General features: G+C 26.3%; 1 protein-coding gene across 6 annotated transcripts in view; it reads left to right on the top strand.

The window, feature by feature from the left end:
* The window catches only part of smash (smallish), a 395,735-nt gene that overhangs the window by 173,875 nt on the left and 200,531 nt on the right, over window positions 1-21,329 (top strand). For all 6 annotated transcript variants that reach the window (XM_075289509.1, XM_075289511.1, XM_075289510.1 and 3 more), the window contains one exon: window positions 12,391-12,460. The gene's annotated coding sequence lies outside the window, so the exon portion shown is untranslated. The remainder of the gene's footprint in view (window positions 1-12,390; window positions 12,461-21,329) is intronic.

The raw sequence follows: 21,329 nt of genomic DNA, 5'->3' as shown, positions 1-21,329 counted from the left end.
TGCAATTACCTGCATCTACAAAAAAAAAAAAAACAAACTGAATAAATTTCTTTTTAAACGATATGCCAAAAAAGATATTTGCATTTTTTTCTTGGCTTACCAAAAGACGCTTAATACGAGCAGCAAGAAAAATTGGTCGAAACTTATAAACCCTCTAGCAACATCCACGCTTGGTAGAATTCTAAAAAATAGTAGATTTTTTACTGTCTGGTAGAATATTCGTTTCCAACCAAAAGGTACTTCACAAATTTTCTATGGAAATAAAATTTTGGCAAAATTTTCTATAGAAATTTAATTTTGACAAAATTTTCCATAGAAATCACATTTTGACACAATTTTCCATAGAAATCACATTTTGACAAAATTTTCTATAGAAATCACATTTTTAGAAAATTTTCTATAGAAATCACATTTTGATAAAATTTTGTATAGAAATAAAATTTTGACAAAATTTTCTATGGAATTAAAATTTTGACAAAAGTTTCTATAGAAATCACATTGTAACAAAATTTTCTATGGAACTAAAATCTTGACAAAATTTTCTATGAAAATAAAATTTTGACAAAATTTTCTATGGAAATAAAATTTTGACAAAATTTTCTATAGAAATAAAATATTGACAAAATGTTCTATAGAAAAAAAATTTTGGCAAAATTTTCTATGGAAACAAAATTTTGGCAAAATTTTCTATGGAAATAACATTTTGACAAAATTTTCTATAGAACTAAAATTTTGACAAAATTTTTAATAGAAATCACATTTTGATGAAATAAAGCTCGAAAAAATAATTGTATAATTAGATATAATGCATTTGGACGTCAATTGCCTGTTTCGGTATCAGTCTAACATGAAATATAATAAAATTTTGTATAGAAATAAAGTTTTGACAAAATTTTCTATGAAAATAAAATTTTGACACAATTTTCTATAGAAATCACATTTTGACAAAATTTTCTATAGAAATAAAATTTTGTCAAATTTTTCTATAGAAATAAAATTTTTACAGAATTTTCTATAGAAATTACATTTTGGCAGAATTTTCTATAGAAATCACATTTTGACAACATTTTCTATAGAAATAAAATTTTGACAAAATTTCCTATAGAAATAAATTTTTGACAACATTTTCTGTGGAAATAAAACATTGACAAAATTTTCTATGGAAATAAATTTTTGACAAAATTTTCTGTAGAAATCACATTTTGGCACAATTTTCTATACAAATCACATTTTGATAAAATTTTCTATAGAAATAAAATTTCGACAAAAGTTTCTATAGAAATAAAATTTTTTTTCTGGATGATTATCGTTGACCTTTTTATGTATCTTTAAGAATTATTTTTCATAGTTTCGGCTATAGGTCGATTAAAAAACATAAATATGATGCTTTTCTTTTATATTTATTTCCAATATTTCGGTTGACTTCGTCAAAACCGTTTTCAAGGATTTGTTCTGGTGTACACAGCTTCACACTCTGTTTTACACTGAAAGTTAAATTCAGTACACCAGAACCAATCCTTGAAAACGGTTTTGACGAAGTCAACCGAAATATTGGAAATAAAAATAAAAGAAAAACATCATATCTATGTTTTTTAATCGACCTATAGACGAAACTATGAAAAATAATTAAGAAATAAAATTTTGACAAAATTTTCTATGGCAATAAAATTTTGACAAAATTTTCTATGGCAATAAAATTTTGACAAAATTTTCTATGGAAATTAAATTTTGACAAAATTTTCTATAGAAATAAAATTTTGACAGAAGTTTCTACAGAAATCACATTTTGATAAAATTTTCTATAAAAATCACATTTTGAGAAGAATAGCTATAGAAATAAAATTTTGACAAAAGATTCGATGGAAATAAAATTGTGACAAAATTTTCTATGGAACTAAAATTTTGACAAAATTTTCTATAGAAATAAAATTGTGACAAAATTTTCTATGGTAATTAAATTTTTACAAAATTTTCTATCGAAATAAAATTTTGACACAATTTTCTATAGAAATCACATTTTGATAAAATTTTCTATTGAAATAAAATTTCGATAGAAATAAAATTTTGACAATATTTTCTATGGAAATAAAATTTGGACAAAATTTTCTATGGAAATAACATTTTGACAAAATTTTCTATAGAAATTTAATTTTGACACCATTTTCTATAGAAATAAAATTTTAACAAAATTTTCTATGAAAATAAAATTTTAACAAAATTTTCTATGAAAATAAAATTTTGACAAATATTTCTATGAAAATAAAATTTTGACAAATATTTCTATGGAAATAAAATTTTGACAAAAGTTTCTATAGAAATAAAATTTTGACAAAATTTTCTATAGAAATAAAATTTTGACAAAATATTCTATGAAAATAAAATTTTGACAAAATTTTCTATAGAAATCACATTGTGATAAAATTTTCTATAGAAATCACATTTTTACATAATATTCTATAGAAATAAAATTTTGACAAAATTTTCTATAGAAATCACATTTAGCAAAATTTTCTATGGAAATAAAATTTTGACAAAATTTTCTAGAGAAATAAAATTTTGACAAAATTTTCTATGGAAATAAAATTTTAACGAAATAGAAATAATATTTTGATAAAATGAGAGAAATCATCACTTGTGACAGGGGAGGTCGGCTTATATGAGGGTTGTACCGTTTAGCTCACATCAATAAGAACTCTAAGGACCATATTTCAGTCGATAGCCCGTCTCGGAAATCCACAGACACACGGACATCGCCAAATTCACCCAGAATTTTACCACAACACAGAATATACAAAATTTACGGGGATCTGAGATCAATATTTCAATGAGTTACAAACAGAATGACAATGTTAGTATACGCTCATCCTCAGTTCGAGGGTGTAGTAAACCCCAAAACCATTTTACAACTGCCATACAGCTTTACCACTGTGTGTACCCATGATTCTCGCCGCCAAAAAAAAAACTACAACAATAGCCTAGAACGCGTGGGAATATTTTTTCTCCTCATCATAATTTAAACACTTTGTTTAAGCAAATAATTCTTACATTCTCTACCAAGACGAATGCAAGATCAAGTCAACAATGGAGAGAAATAAGAAAAAAGAGGCCTCCAAGAACTCTTCCACTCTTTGGAGTAGTGGCAAGCACTACTTCACTTAAGCCACACACAAATTATGACAAAACCCTCTAATAGCCAGAAGGGAGAATGCTACGCAAAATAAAGTTATAAAGTGCTCTATAGTTGGAACTTGAGTGTGGGGTAACAGACATATTTGCTACTGTTTGGTTGGTTTCGTTTTTTTTTTGCATCATCAGCATTTCACATCGGCTTCTTTGGCGAATTTTTATTTTGAAAATTCGCACCTCCATGGGCGAATAACAAAAAAAAATTATGTACAAGTAAAAGAAAAAAGGAGAAAAGAATTACAAGTCATTAACTGGCAAGAAACAGCAAGCAGACATACAGACAGACAGCCAGCCAGACAGAAGAGATTTTCTCCCCAGATTTACCCTTTATAGCCACAAAATTTTTTGAAGCACTTGGTATTTGTTGTCGGTGTTGAATAATGATTTAAGAATCTCTCTACCCACTTCTTTTTTGCAGGGGAATTGTTTATGCACACCTCAAGATGCCAAATACCACACGTTCCAATTATGGATGCTTAGAATAGGGATAAAAACACAATTAAAGGGTGATTCTTTTGAGGTTAGGATTTTCATGCATTAGTATTTGACAGATCACGTGGGATTTCAGACATGGTGTCAAAGAGAAAGATGCTCAGTATGCTTTGACATTTCATCATGAATAGACTTACTAACGAGCAACGCTTGCAAATCATTGAATTTTATTACCAAAATCAGTGGCAGAAAATCCGCTTTTTTATCGACAAATTTTGTTCAGCGATGAGGCTCATTTCTGGTTGAATGGCTACGTAAATAAGCAAAATTGCCGCATTTGGGGTGAAGAGCAACCAGAAGCCGTTCAAGAACTGCCCATGCATCCCGAAAAATGCACTGTTTGGTGTGGTTTGTACGCTGGTGGAATCATTGGACCGTATTTTTTCAAAGATGCTGTTGGACGCAACGTTACGGTGAATTGCGATCGCTATCGTTCGACGCTAACAAACTTTTTGTTGCCAAAAATGGAAGAACCGAACTTGGTTGACATGTGGTTTCAACAAGATGGCGCTACATGCCACACAGCTCGCGATTCTATGGCCATTTTGAGGGAAAACTTCGGAGAACAATTCATCTCAAGAAATGGACCGGTAAGTTGGCCACCAAGATCATGCGATTTGACGCCTTTAGACTGTTTTTTGTGGGGCTACGTCAAGTCTAAAGTCTACAGAAATAAGCCAGCAACTATTCCAGCTTTGGAAGACAACATTTCCGAAGAAATTCGGGCTATTCCGGCCGAAATGCTCGAAAAAGTTGCCCAAAATTGGACTTTCCGAATGGACCACCTAAGACGCAGCCGCGGTCAACATTTAAATGAAATTATCTTCAAAAAGTAAATGTCATGGACCAATCTAACGTTTCAAATAAAGAACCGATGAGATTTTGCAAATTTTATGCGTTTTTTTAAAAAAAAAAGTTATCAAGCTCTTAACAAATCACCCTTTATTTGTGGTTTTCCTTCATCATTATATGGCGGACTAAATGAAAAGAAATTCCACAATGTGGTAATTCTTTGCAAATTTTTGCAAATACTTCAATGAGCTACAGGAAATTGTTTAAGTTATGCAAAACTGATCAAAACTAGCCTTTGCGTGAAAATATAATGTAGTATTATAAAAAAAAAAAAAAATAATTAATTTAAATAAAATTATCTCTAGCAATCGGTTTATAATGGGGGTTCTAGCTAAAGTCCATAGCTTATAGCGTTCGGAGGATAGTGTGATTTCAACTGACGGACGGATATCGCAAGACTAACTCAGAAATTCACCAGGACCAAGAATATATTTACCTTTTTTGGTGTCTAAGTCCAATATTCTGATATCCTGCAAACGGAATGAAAAATTTCGTTTACCTCTATCCTGTGGTAGAAGAACGGAAGGACGGACGGAGAGACGAACACCACTTAAGCAAATTAGTATATTATCTTTCGTAGTTTATAGTAAAAACAACGGTTTAAATTCGCTTCCACCTATAGAGTGGGGCGCCTACATTAAATACTAGGGGTCATAGTTTCGACAATGCAAAAAAACGTTAATTTATTTCCTCTTTTTATACCCTCCACCGTAGGATGGGGGGCATATTAACTTTGTCATTCCGTTTACAACACATCGAAATATTTCTCTAAGACCCCATAAATTATACATATTCTGGGTCGTGGTGAAATTCTGAGTCGATCCAAGCATGTCCGTCCGTCTGTTGAAATCTTGCTAACTTCCGAACGAAACAAGCTATCGACTTGAAACTTGGCATGAGTAGTTGTTAATGATGTATGTCGGGTGGTATTGTAAATGGGCTATATTGGACCACTTTTAGGTATAGCCTCCGTATAAACCGACCCCCAGATTTGGCTTGTGCAGCTTCTTAGATAAGCAAATTTCATACGATCGAGTTGAAATTTAGTACGTGGTGTTAGTATATGGTCTCTAACAACCATGCAGAAACTGGTCCATATCGGTTCATAAGCATGGCTGCCACTTAAGCCAAAACTAATCTACCAAGATTTTATTTCTATAGAAAATTTTGTCAAAATTTTATTTCTATAGAAAATTTTGTCAAAATTTTGTTGCTATAGAAAATGTTGTCAAAATGTTATTGCTATAGAAAATTTTGTCAAAATTTTATTTCTATAGAAAATTTTGTCAAAACTTTATTTCTATAGAAAATTTTATTTTTATAGAAAATTTTAAATTTTAGACAGTTTTGCCAATTTTTTTTTTCTATAGAAAGTTTTGTCAAAATTTTATTTCTATAGAAATTTTGTCAAAAACTATATTTCTATAGAAAATTTTGTCAAAATTTAATTTCTGTAGAAAATTGCATATATATATTTTGTCAAAATTTTATTTCTATAGAAAATTTTGTCAAAATTTTATTTCTATAAAAAATTATGTCAAAATTTTATTTCTATAGAAAATGTTGTCCAAATTTTATTTTTATAGAAAATTTTATCAAAATTTTATTTCTATAGAAAATTTTGTCAAAACTTTATTTCTATAGCAAATTTTGTCAAAATTTTGTTTTTATAGAAAATTTTAAATTTTAGACAGTTTTGCCAATTTTTTTTTCTATAGAAAGTTTTGTCAAAATTTTATTTCTATTAGAAATTTTGTCAAAACTATATTTCTATAGAAAATTTTGTCAAAATTTAATTTCTGTAGAAAATTGTATATTTATTTTGTCAAAATTTTATTTCTATAGAAAATTTTGTCAAAATTTTATTTCTATAGAAGATTTTGTCACAATTTTATTTTTATAGAAAATTTTGTCAAAATTTTATTTCTATAGAAAATTTTGTCAAAATTTTATTTCTATAGAACATTTTGTCAAAACTTTATTTCTATAGAAAATTTTGTCAAAATTTTATTTTTATAGAAAATTTTAAATTTTAGACAGTTTTGCCAAAATTTTTTTCTTATAGAAAGTTTTGTCAAAATTTTATTTCTATAGACATTTTGTCAAAACTTTATTTCTATAAAAAATTTTTTCAAAATTTTATTTCTATAGAAAATTGTATATTAATTTTTTCAAAATTTTATTTCTATAGAAAATTTTGTCAAAATTTTATTTCTATAGAAAATTTTGTCCAAATTTTATTTTTATAGAAAATTTTATCAAAATTTTATTTCTATAGAAAATTTTGTCAAAACTTTATTTCTATAGAAAATTTTGTCAAAATTTTATTTTTATAGAAAATTTTAAATTTAAAATATTAAATTGTAGACAGTTTTGCCAAAATTTTTTTTTTTCTATAGAAAGTTTTGTCAAAATTTTATTCCTATAAAAATTTTGTCCAAACTTTCTTTCTATAGAAAATTTTGTCAAAATGTTATTTCTATAGAAAATTTTGGCCAAATTTTATTTTTATAGAAAATTTTGTCAAAATTTTATTTCTATAGAAAATTTTGTCAAAATTTTATTTCTATAGAACATTTTGTCAAAACTTTATTTCTATAGAAAATTTTGTCAAAATTTTATTTTTATAGAAAATTTTAAATTTTAGACAGTTTTGCCAAAATTTTTTTCTTATAGAAAGTTTTGTCAAAATTTTATTTCTATAGAAATTTTGTCAAAACTTTATTTCTATAAAAAATTTTTTCAAAATTTTATTTCTATAGAAAATGTATATTAATTTTTTCAAAATTTTATTTCTATAGAAAATTTTGTCAAAATTTTATTTCTATAGAAAATTTTGTCCAAATTTTATTTTTATAGAAAATTTTATCAAAATTTTATTTCTATAGAAAATTTTGTCAAAACTTTATTTCTATAGAAAATTTTGTCAAAATTTTATTTTTATAGAAAATTTTAAATTTAAAATATTAAATTGTAGACAGTTTTGCCAAAATTTTTTTTTCTATAGAAAGTTTTGTCAAAATTTTATTCCTATAAAAATTTTGTCCAAACTTTCTTTCTATAGAAAATTTTGTCAAAATTTTATTCCTATAAAAATTTTGTCCAAACTTTCTTACTATAGAAAATTTTGTCAAAATTTTATTTCTATAGAAAATTTTGTCAAAATTTTATTTCTATAGAAAATTTTGTTAAAATTTTATTTCTATAGAAAATTTTATTAAAATTTTATTTCTATAGAAAATTTTGTCAAAATTTTGTTTCTATAGAAAATGTTGTCAAAATTTTGTTTCTATAGAAAATGTTGTCAAAATTTTATTTCTATAGAAAATTTTGTCAAAATTTTATTTCTATAGAAAATTTTGTCAAATTTTTTTTTCTATAGAAAATTTCGTCAAAATTTTACTTCTATAGAAAAGTTTATCAAAATTTTATTTCTATGGAAAATTTTGTCAAAATTTTATTTCTAAAGAAAATTTTTTCTAAATGTGATTTCTATAGAAAATTTTGTCAAAATGTGATTTCTATAGAAAATTTTTATCAAAATTTTATTTCTATAGAAAATTTTGTCAAAATTTTAATATATGTACTTTGGTGTTAATACTCTACTTCATTTGAATTATTTTTATTTAGTTTGTTACGTTTGTTACTACGGTTTGTAGTCGAGATTTATGTGACTGTGGGGCAAAATGAAACTCTTTAATTGAATTGAAATGCAATCGCGTTTTCCAAAAATAAATAATATTAATGAAAAATCGCATAATTTTGATTGCCTGAAACTAAATCTATTAATATTTATAATAAGAGATTAATCAATGGTTGTTAGCTTTCCAATATTATACCATGTGTTGTGTGTTCCGTTTTTTTTTTTTCAATTAGATATTGAATTTTAATTCAGATGCACCTCTTAAAAATCATTAATAAAATGAATAGTTGGCATAGAAATAATATAAACTAATATTTTAAACTACTACTCCAACGTTGGATTTTTATAAATTGTTTTCCTTGGTGCATTTTCTTTTTTAAAACCCACACTTAATGATTGTACCACATTTCCTTGGCAAACATTATCATCTAGACCATTAAACATTCATGAAGATACGAGCAAACGAACATTTACCCGCAATTAGTCAAATCGTTAGTTTCCCATGTTTATTTTTAAACTTTTTGCTCATTTTTATATTTTTTTTGTTTGCATTACAAGCGTGGAGGCTACGACATATATGTATGGCTGAAAATTTCTCCAGAGTTACAGACAACTATTCTGTTAAAAAAAGATTTGGCGGATAAAAGAAAATTATATGTGTGTGAGAATTAGAAAAGTTTAAAATTAATTAGAAATTTTATAATAAAAAATTACCAAAAAATAATTTTCCAAAATGTTTCCAAGATCATTAAGACAATTAATGTTTAAAATAAGAAAATAGAATAAATTTCAATTTTATTAGTATAATTTGAAGAAAAAATTTAAAAGTCTCCACAATCCATTTTAAATTATGATCGGGGAGAAATCTGTAAAATGTAGTCAAGCAATTTCGTATTTTTCTAAAATTTTCCGCTTCATCGCGAAAGTCTCCAAAAACTCAAAGTTGATTCATATGTTATGATAAAGTATTTACAACTGAAAATATTATATTTTGTATTTTTTTTTTTTTTGAGTTTCCGATATTTTAGAGACATATTTTGGACTTAATAAGGATACACTAAACATTTTCTCAATTTTAATAAAATTTTATTTGAGCCTCAAAATCAAAAAAAAAAAAAAAAAACAAAATTACATTGCTGTTAGAAACCATTCACTACTTAAAAAAATTTTCTATATTTCTAAATTAGTTCTTTATTCGTTATGCACCATTACGAAAATGTCTCCACTATTGGTTACGTTTCAAAATAATCAATAATGTCTCCACTGCTGCTGAAAAGTTTTTTCCACTCAGAATATTTTTTCATTATTTTAGAAAGTCTCTTTAATTGATTCGTTAAAAAAATCAAAAATGTCTCCACTAAAGTTGCTGGAAAGTCACAACTAATTAGAAAATATTTTCTTTATTAATTATTTATAGAAATTTATCCTTTATAGATTACAGAAAATACTCCATCTCCTCCGATTGTAAGCATCTTTGCCATTATTCTAAGGAAAGTCCTTGTGTTATGCAAAGTCTCCATAATCTATATCCAATAGATATGGTGTCTAGAAAAGTGTCAATCATCTAGGATCAATCTAAAATATTTTTTCAACAAGTTTCTGTTATTGCCGATAAGTCTCCACAACAACGAAAAAGTCTCCTCTGCTTGGAAACAGGTTATTTACTAGTGAAACATCTATAAGGACCACCATAAACTTATTCGAAGTTGTAAACATTTTCCCCATTATTTTAAACAGTTTCCTTATGTCATGCAAAGTCTCCATAATCTATATCAAGTAGTTATGATGTCTGGGAATGTTACAATAATCTAGGATAGATGTACAGTATTTTTTACACAAGTTTTTTGCAACATTCGACAACTCTCCACAACAATGAAAAAGTCTACACTACTCAGAAAACAAAAAAATTCTGTACAAGGAAAATATCTATAAGGTACCACCATGAACTTGTTCAAGTTGTAAGCATTATTTTAAACAGTTTCTTTGTGTTATGCAAAGTCTCCATAATCTATATCTTGTAGTTAAGATGTCTGGGAAATATCAAATCGTCTAGGATAAACTTACAATATTTTTTAATCAAGTTTTTTACAACCTTCGACAACTCTCCACTACAACGAAAAAGTCTCCACTACATTGGGAAAATCTCCACTGCTTAGAAAAAGTTTCTTTACTAGGAAAACATCTATAAGGTACCACCATGAACTTGTTCAAGTTGTAACATAAGCATTATTTCAAACGGTTTCCTTGTGTTATGCAAAGTCTCTCTTGATCTATATATTGTAGTTAAGAGTCTGGGAAATATCGAATTATCTACGATAAACTTAAAATATTTTTTATTAAGTTTTTTTTACAACATTCGACAACTCTCCACTACATCGGAAAAAATCTCCACTACTTAAAAAAAAAGTTTCTTTACTAGTGAAACATCTACAAGATACCACCATGAACTTGTTCAAGTTTTAAGCATTTTTCGCATTATTTTAAAAAGTTTCCTTGTGCCATTCAAAGTCTCCCTAATCTACATTAAGAAGTTACGATGTCTGGGAAATATTCAAGTTTTGTACAATATTCGACAACTTTCCACTACATAGGAAAAGTCTCCAATGCTTAGAAATAAGGTTAATTACTAAGAAAACATCTATAAGATGCTATCATGAACTTTATCGAGTTGTATGAATTTTTTCATTTATTTTAAAGAGTTTCCTTGTGCCATGCAAAGTCTCCATAATCTATATTAAGCAGTTACGATGTCTGGGAAAGTTCCATTCATCTAGGATAAACTTACAATATTTTTTAATCAACTTTTGTACAACATTCGGCTACTCTCCGCAACTATGAAAAAGTCTTCAATACATTGGAAAAGTCTCCACTACTTAGAAAATTTTGTCTTTACTAAGAAAACATCTAAAATGTAATGCCATGGTACTAAATGATTGTCGTTTTATATCGTCCATCAGTTGTAAGAAGGTTCCCCATTATTGTAAACACTTTGCGTAAGTCATGCAGTCTCCATAATCTATATAAAGTTGATATGATGTCTAGGAATGTTCCATTCATATGGAATAAATTTGCATTGTGTTTAAACAAGTTTTTTTGCATTATTCAACAACTCTCCGCAACAAAGAAAAAGTCTCCACTACATTGGAAAAGTCTCCACTACTTAAAAGTTTCTTTACTAAGAAACATCTCCAAGGTAAAACCATGGACTAATTGCTTTTCGTTTTATATCGCCCATCGGTAAGCAGTTTTCCCCCATTATTTTAAACAGTTTGCTTGTGTCAATGCTAAGTCTCCATAATCTATATAAAATTGATATGATGTCTGGGAATGTTCCAATCATATGGAATAAATTTGCATTGTGTTTAAACAAGTTTTTTTTGCATTATTCAACAACTCTCCGCAACAAAGAAACAGTCTCCACTACATTGGAAAAGTCCCCACTACTTACAAAAAAGTTTCGTTACTAAGAAACATCTCCAAGGTAAAACCATGGACTAATTGCTTTTCGTTTTATATCGCACATCGGTAAGCATTTCCCCCCCCCCCCCCCCATTATTTTAAACAGTTTGCTTGTGTCAATGCAAAGTCTCCATAATCTATATCGAACATATATGACGTCTAGGAAATTTTCAATCATCTTGGATAAATCTACTATATATTTTCAAAAAGTTTCAACTATTTTCGATAAGTCTCCACTATAATGAAAAAGTCTACACTACATGGGAAAAGTGTCGTCTACTTAGAAAAATGTTTCTTTTATTAAGGACACATCTATAAGGCACCATCACCATGGACTATACGCTTTGCGTTCTATATTTTGTGTAGATTTTTCATTCAAGTGAACAAATAATGTGTATAATTTTTGCAAAAAACCTAAGTTTTTCACATATGCCCCATGTTTATGTCTACACTTTATACAATTATTTCTCATACAAATTTACTGGAATTTATTAGCTTCTCTTCTTTTTTACACACGTCTTTGTTCTCGTTTACCTATCTATGATATAATCTCACTCTGAGTATTGTATTTAAATCACATAATAGAATATGTGAAAAAATGGTCGGACAATTTCAAAGGTAATTCAATAAGTGCATGAAGTTCAAATGATGTGGCGATTTTCGGATTTTAAATTTGTGCCATATCACAGAATGAATATAAAATATTTTCAATTATACGATAATTAATTTTGTTCTTTTCTTTAATGTTCTCTTTGCAGATTTTATTCTTTCTAATGGAACTCTTGACAAAAACTCAACTTAACATTGAAATTATCTGAAAAACTTTAGGTAAGTTTGGAGGAAGTTTTTAATCCAATTATGATTATTAATGGGGAGATTCAAGAAAATATAATATTTACATATTTTTCTCTACACTTGTTTTTTAGTTATCTTTACTTTGTATTTGTTCTTAAGAAAAATTTGAAAGAAAAACCTTTTCGCTACCTTCTTTAAAATTAAAATCAGCTTACTCAAGCATTTGACAGGTAGTAGGCGATGAGTTTTTAGCCCACTTTGACCCCAATTTACAAAAAAAAAAAAACACATATCGCAATGCTTCTCTAGCTTTGCTCTCGTTCTCTCATTCTGCCCTCCCTCCATCATATAGCCAAGAATGCTAACTGGCATATGCAACTTTATTCCCCTTAACCAAAATGAGTCTCGTGTCCATTATAGGTGGGTACGGCATATGGATTGCACCAGCAAATCTAGGGTATATTTTGAAAGTCTGTATTCATATGATTTGTTTTCTGATTTAGTCAAAACGTGACAGCTGGGCACAGCCCATGTAAAAATTTGTTGGTAAATCATTAACGTATACAAAGCCACCATGTAAGAAAAATTCATAATGTTGGCCTGTCTTGCCTTAGCCATCTCCAGCGATCTTGCAATTCCAAATGCATTTAAGTTAAATTCAATTTAATTGATTGCGAATGTGTTATGGGCAAATAGATATGAATAGGCAAATGTCAGTCAGATGAAAAGAATAAAATGAAGTGTTTACGTTTGTTGCTAACAAAAGGGTAACTCCATTACATGTAGAGAAGAAGAAATACACTTGAAAAAATTATGATTAGAGAACAATTATGATAATCATTCATGGTAATAAATTTTATATCAATGGTATTGACAACGATTATGATAATGATATACTCTGGTATGTATGATTTATATTTATTAATTATCTAGTGGGAAAGATTTATAACATTTAAAGAGGAATTTGTTTAAAAAAATATGCCTCTCTTAAATTCAAAGAATATTGCTATAATATTTTTATGACATTAAAAAGCATGGGGGAGGAAAAAATCCTAGTTATTAAAATTTTTCTTAAAATTATCCATAATTAATATAAATCATTCGCACTAGAGGATCAATTCATATAAATCATACGCACTCAAGTATTAATTAATATGTATGATACGCCTTAATGTACTTCAATAATTTTCTTTAAAATGCATTATTACTAGCATTATTGAAGTTAAAAGTTTTGAAAATATTGATGGGATTTTAATATACCTTTTAGAAGGTTACGAAAAGTAGGAATTTAAAATTTTTGATAATTGTATTCATTTCATTTACCTCAACGAATGAAAATTTTATTTTTGTTAGTGTAATATACAAACAAATTGCAGATGATTGAAGAAGAAAAGTACGCCTTGATTACCTCCTGTAAAGCCAGATGAACAGGCAAATAAACTTATGCCACCAGGAGGACGGACAATCTGCAGCGTAGACAGATATATATTCGAAAAGTGAGACTTGAATGGAAACATGCATATAACCAAACCACACATTGCGTGTCATTTCTTTATGTTTATGGCATAACAAATAAAAATTATTTATGCTATTTTGCAATTAATGAAAGTGTACATTCTTTATACACATTGCTAATAAAGATAAATAAATAATGCATTTTTCAAATTTAACAAAATAATGCAATAAAATTTTTCAATAATTAATCAATTAGTTTTGTTGTTTTTTTTTTTTTTAAATTATCAATTGTAATGTATTTTATTTTCTATAAATTAAAAAGATAAAATAGTTTTAATATTTTTCTTAAAATTAAATTTCTACATTTAACAAAAAATATAAAAAAATCCATAATTTCATGTGATATTTTTTTTATATTTTTTAATTAATCATAATTATTATTACACCGCAAAAACTCTTCCAAAACTTTTACAATTAAAATTTTAATTGAATTTTTAAAAACATTATTTTTTATTAACTCAATCAATTTTTTAATTAAAACTAAATTTAATAATATCAATTAGTTTCTATAGAAATAAAATTTTGAGAAAATTTTCTATAGAAATAAAATTTTGAAAAAGTTTTCTATAGAAATAAAATTTTGACAAAATTTTCTTTAGAAATAAAATTTTGACAAAATTTTCTATAGAAATAAAATTTTTACAATATTTTCTATGGAAATAAAATGTTGACAATATTTTCTATGGAAATACAATTTTGACAATATTTTCTATAGAAATAAAATTTTGACAAAATTTTCTAAAGAAATAAAATTTTGACATAATTTTCTATAGAAATAAAATTTTGACAACATTTTCTATAGAAATAAAATTTTGACAAAATTTTCTACAGAAATAAAATTTTGAGAAAATTTTCTATAGAAATAAAATTTTGACAAAATTTTCTATAGAAATAAAATTTTGACAAAATTTTCTATAGAAATAAAATTTTGACAAAATTTTCAATAGAGATAAAATTTTGACAAGATTTTCTATAGAAATAAAATTTTGTCAAAAATTCTATAGAAATAAAATTTTGACAATATTTTCTATAGAAATAAAGTTTTGAAAAAATTTTCTAGAGAAATAAAATTTTGAAAAAAAAAATTCTATAGAAGTAAAATTTTGAACAAATTTTCTATAGAAATAACATCTTGAGAAAATTTTTTATAGAAATAAAATTTTGACAACATTTTCTATAGAAATACAAATTTGGCAACATTTTCTATAGAAATAAAATTTTGAAAAAATTTTCTATAGGAATAAAATTTTGACAATATTTTCTTTGGAAATACAATTTTGACAATATTTTCTATGGAAATAAAATTTTGACAATATTTTCTATAGAAATAACATTTTGACAAAATTTTCTAAAGAAATAAAATGTTGACATAATTTTCTATAGAAATAAAATTTTTACAATATTTTCTATGAAAATAAAATTTTGACAATATTTACGATAGAAATAAAATATTGCCAATATTTTCTAGAGAAATAAAATTTTTGACAAAATTTGCTATAAAAATAAAATTTTGACATAATTTTCTCTAGAAATAAAATTTTGAAAAAAGTTGCATAGAAATAAAAATTTTGACAAAATTTTCTATAGAAATAAAATTGTGACAAAATTTTCTCTAGAAATGAAATTTTGAAAAAAAATTCTCTAGGAATAAAATTTTGACAAAATTTTCTATAGAAATAAAATTTTGAGAAAATTTTCTTTACAAATAAACTTTTGCGAAAATTTTCTATAAAAATAAAATTTTGAAAAAATTTTTTATAGAAGTAAAATTTTGACAATATTTTCTATGGAAATACAATTTTGACAATATTTTCTATGGAAATAAAATGTTCACAATATTTTCTATGGAAATAAAATGTTGACAATATTTTCTATGGAAATACAATTTTGACAATATTTTCTATAGAAATAAAATTTTGACAAAATTTTCTAAAGAAATAAAATTTTGACATAATTTTCTATAGAAATAAAATGTTGACAACATTTTATATAGAAATAAAATTTTGACAAAATTTTATATAGAAATAAAATTTTGACAAAATTTTCTACAGAAATAAAAGTTTGAGAAAATTTTCTATAGAAATAAAATTTTGACAAAATTTTCTATAGAAATAAAATTTTGACAAAATTTTCTATAGAAATAAAATTTTGACAAAATTTTCAATAGAGATAAAATTTTGACAAAATTTTCTATAGAAATAAAATTTTGTCAAAAATTCTATAGAAATAAAATTTTGACAATATTTTCTATAGAAATAAAGTTTTGAAAAAATTTTCTAGAGAAATAAAATTTTGAAAAAAAAATTCTATAGAAGTAAAATTTTGAACAAATTTTCTATAGAAATAACATCTTGAGAAAATTTTTTATAGAAATAAAATTTTGACAACATTTTCTATAGAAATACAAATTTGGCAAAATTTTCTATAGAAATAAAATTTTGAAAAAATTTTCTATAGGAATAAAATTTTGACAATATTTTCTATGGAAATACAATTTTGACAATATTTTCTATAGAAATAACATTTTGACAAAATTTTCTAAAGAAATAAAATGTTGACATAATTTTCTATAGAAATAAAATTTTTACAATATTTTCTATGAAAATAAAATTTTGACAATATTTACTATAGAAATAAAATATTGCCAATATTTTCTAGAGAAATAAAATTTTTGACAAAATTTGCTATAAAAATAAAATTTTGACATAAAATTCTCTAGAAATAAAATTTTGAAAAAAGTTGCATAGAAATAAAAATTTTGACAAAATTTTCTATAGAAATAAAATTTTGACAAAATTTTCTCTAGAAATGAAATTTTGAAAAAAAATTCTCTAGGAGTAAAATTTTGACAAAATTTTCTATAGAAATAAAATTTTGAGAAAATTTTCTTTACAAATAAAATTTTCAAAATTTCAATTTCAATTTTTGAATTCGTCTTTATTAGTCTTCATTTCTCATTTATAATTACAATGTTTGGATGAGATTTTATCTTTTAGATATTGCTACAAATAAGATTATTCATCAGAGATATTAACAGTATGTTTCAATCTATATTTATCTATATATTTTTAAAGGGAAAATTAGGATAAAACCTTTATATACATTATCATAATCAGTTCAAATATTTTGGAATATGTATGACTATACAGGGATATTGCGGGAATAGCCACGATAAACATACGACTTCCGATTTGATAATTCTAATGATTGATGTATTAATAAAAAGTCTTATTCGCAGCAAGACCTTATCAGCGGATAAGGAGAATATTTTGCTTTGTTCATGTAATTAGAATTAAGCATGGCAAGAAATTCTTCCAATTTCATGTATCCTGTTTCGTTGTGGAGTATAGATGTAGAGTATCTCCAATGCTTATTATTTATCATCTTTAGGCATTTGTTTTGAAGAACTTGCAACTTTCTCAAGTTCGATTTTGCTGCTATGCACCAAATTGGACACGCGTATGTAATAGAAGGTCTAATTACACTTTTGAATAGCAGATTTTTATTTTCGTGATTGAGATACGAGTTTCTGTGAAGTAGTGACCATAAAGCAGTGATAGTTTTGAGCACCTTTTGGCGGATATCATCAATGTGTTTACCAAATGTGAGTTTTTTATCAAGTGTGACGCCTAGGTATTTTACACTATCAGATATAGTAATTCTCTCATTACCAAAGTTTAGACAACGTCTGGGCAGACGTTTGGGAGATTTATTAAACGGGAATATAATTGCCTGGGTTTTGGCTGGATTGATTTTTATTTTCCATTTAGTAAGGTATTTGCTGCAAGCTGTTAATCCTTTTTCCATCTTTTTTAGTAAGGCTTTCGTAAGCTTGCTGGAGGTGATTAAAGCCGTATCGTCCGCATAGTAAGCCGTTTTAATATAAGATGGTGTTTTAAAATCAGATGTGAAAATGGAAAATAATAATGGAGACAGTACAGATCCTTGGGGAAGTCCAGTGTTAAGTAGTTTTGGAGACGAATTGGCTGAATTGACTGACACAATGAATGATCGTGCCTCCAGAAAGTTTAAAACAACTTTGCATAGATATTTGGGAACATTGTTAACTAGCAATTTATATACTAGTCCATTATGCCAAATAGTGTCAAACGCTTTCTCAATGTCCAAAAGCACAAGACCTGTAGATCGTTTGGCACTTTTATTGCGTTTAATTAAATTAATTATTCGGTGAACTTGGTTGACAGCGCTGTGCTCTTTTCTGAAACCAAACTGAACGTCAGAAATCAAAGCATTTTCGGCAGAAAAATCATAAAGTCTAGTATGAATCACTTTCTCGTAGATTTTAGACAAGTTGCTTAAAAGGCTAATAGGTCTATAACTTGAGGGGTCCGTTTTGGGTTTATTGGGTTTGTGAATGGCGATTACCTTAGCAACCTTAAAGCTTTCAGGGAAATAATTCAGCCGAAGACAACTGTTTATTATATTTACAATAACTTTAAGAGCCTTTTCAGGTAGATTTTTAATCAACACATTGGAAATACCATCGAATCCGGGGGATTTTGAGGACTTTAGTGTAGAAATAATTCCGCGAATTTCAGCTAAGGAAGTTGGTATGATGGAATCTATATCCGGGTTTTCATTTTTGACCTTTTTAACCAATGAATATACCTTTTTATCTATTGAATGTTTAAAATGTGAAGTGATGCCGTTGGATTTAGCAAAGGTTTCTGCAAGTAACTCCGCCTTTTCCATATCAGTTACTATTTTATTATTGCAGTGGTTTAATGGAGGGACTTTGTTTTTACCTTTACCTCGAAGACTTCTACTAACTCTCCAAAAAGATTTATCTCCAGGTTTCATTTTTGTTAGAAAGCTCGACCACTCTTTATTACGATGAAGTTTTATCTTCTGGTCAATAATTTTGCTTAACAATTTAACACATTGTTCATAGTGAATTTGCTCCGTAGCATTTCCTGCACGTTGTTTCTTTCTTTTGTATGACCTTCTGGCCTTAATGAATTTTATTATTTCAGCTGGCAAATTGTAGTTGAAGCAACTGTTAACTTTGGGAGTAGAAGAGTCCCTTGCGTGCAAAACTGAGGAAGTAAAGTTTTCAATTTCTTTAGAAACTGATGCCTTACTGCTGAAAAGCTCGCTGCGTATCGAGATACTGTTATTAATGAGAGTTCTGAATTTATTCCAGTTTGTACGTTTGTAGTTATAGAAGCGCGATTCGATAGTATTCGCAACAGAACGATCAATAGAGCAAATAACTGGACGATGGTCAGACGGAAATCCAAACTCCAACACATCAACAGAGAGTTTAAGGTTCGAATTGGTAATTACTAAATCAATTATAGATGGATTCCGATTTCGTTGATAGGGATAGTATGTTGGTGAATCTGGATGGAGAATGTAGAAATTCGATCGGCTATGTATATCGAACAATGATTTACCGGCGGAATTGTTTGATGGGCAATTCCAACAAACATGCCTGGCATTAAAATCACCTAGAATTATAAACTCGCTATTGTTTGATGTTAGCTTACAAATATCGTTTCCAAAACTTGTTGAGTATTTTGGAGAGTAAGCGGAACATACTACAATTGATTTATTATTTATTATTAACTCAATAGCTATATTCTCAATTTTATCCGTAGGATATATTGGAAGTAGTTTGTGTTGAATACTTCTCCTTACAGCCAGAGCAACACCACCGCCACGAGAATCGTATCTATAAAAATAAAATTTTGCGAAAATTTTTTATAGAAGTAAAATTTTGACAATATTTTGTATAGAAATACAATTTTGACAATATTTTCTATGGAAATAAAATGTTCACAATATTTTCTATAGAAATAAAATTATGACAAAATTTTCTTTAGAAATAAAATTTTGACAAAATTTTCTATAGAAATAAAATTTTGAAAAAAAATTCTATAGAAATTAAATTTTGATAATATTTTCTATGGAAATAAAATTGTGACAAAATATTGCTCTAGAAATAAAATTTTGGCAAAATTTTCTATAGAAATAAAATTTTCAAAAAATTTTCTATAGAAATAAAATTTTGAGAAAATTTTTTACAGAAATCCAATTTTGACAACATTTTCTATAAAAAAAATAAAATTATGACAAAATATTGCTATAGAAATAAAATGTTGACAAAATTTTCTATAGAAATACAATTTTTACAAAATTTTCTATAGAAACAAAATTTTGACAAAATATTCTATAGAAATAAAATTTTGACAAAATATTTCTCAAGAAATAAAATTTTGAAAAAAATTTCTCAAGAAATAAAATTTTGAAAAAAATTTCTATAGAAATAAAATTTTGACAATATTTTCTGTGAAAAAAAATTGGAATATATAATTTTTTGTTAGGCATTTTTTTTTGCAAAATTTTCTTCAAATTTTGGTACAATATTTTTGGGAAGAATAGCAACCGTGGTACGTATACGTTAGGTGTCCAATCGAAAGAGCCATGTCACGTATGACTAATATTATTAAAGTATGCTAGTTTTGTTTTTGTTTTGTATTATAAGATGTTTTTTTTTTATTTTTTCTGGGGTATATAAAACGATAAATGTTTTTTATATCTTAAGTAGATTGTTTTCGATTTTTTTCAACCCAATATGAGTTTGTTTTGCGGTAGCAGCATTAGAAAATTATTTTTTTCCATGATTTACCATAATTATTATTATTACGTATACGTTTGGTATCCAATCCAAGGAACCATGAAACTTATGACTAATATTATAATAGTATACCAGTTTTGTTTTTGTATTATCAGCTGCAATATTTTTTTCTAAGGAATATATAAAAAATAAAATAGTTTTTATATCTTACCAGTTTTGTTTTTGTATTATCTGCTGCAATATTTTTTTCTAAGGAATATATACAAAATAAAATAGTTTTTATATCTTAAGTAGAATATTCTCGATTTTTTCCAACCAAATTTGTTTGTTGTGCGATTATTTTATAAACACTATCCTTTTACAACCGATTACATTTCGAAAATCTCAAAAAATATATGATATAATTATTGAAAGGTATATCCTAACAGCATTAGAAAATGGGAATTTTTTCGAATTTATTAGTTTATTTTTCAGTATACCATAATTTTTATTATTAATTATACGTTAGGTGTCCAATCCATGGAACCATGGTGCATATGACTAATATTATTATTGTATATCACTCATGTAACCTCTTAAACAGCTAGATTTTTAACTATTCTCAACCGTTTTCTTATGTTTAGAATACATTTTATCGCCAAAGTCTATGTCTTTATATTATATATTAATTTCTATGAAAAAAAAATTAATGTTATAAAATAATACAAATACCAAGTAATACTCTTAAACGGCGGAAATGTTAATGCTTCAATGGAATAACATAAAAATATAAAACTAAATGGATTT

The sequence above is a fragment of the Haematobia irritans genome, chromosome 1, assembly GCF_050003625.1.
Source record: "Haematobia irritans isolate KBUSLIRL chromosome 1, ASM5000362v1, whole genome shotgun sequence".
Classification (NCBI taxonomy): domain Eukaryota; kingdom Metazoa; phylum Arthropoda; class Insecta; order Diptera; family Muscidae; genus Haematobia; species Haematobia irritans.
Note: the sequence above shows the minus strand (reverse complement) of the source record. Positions and strands in the feature narration are given on the sequence as shown.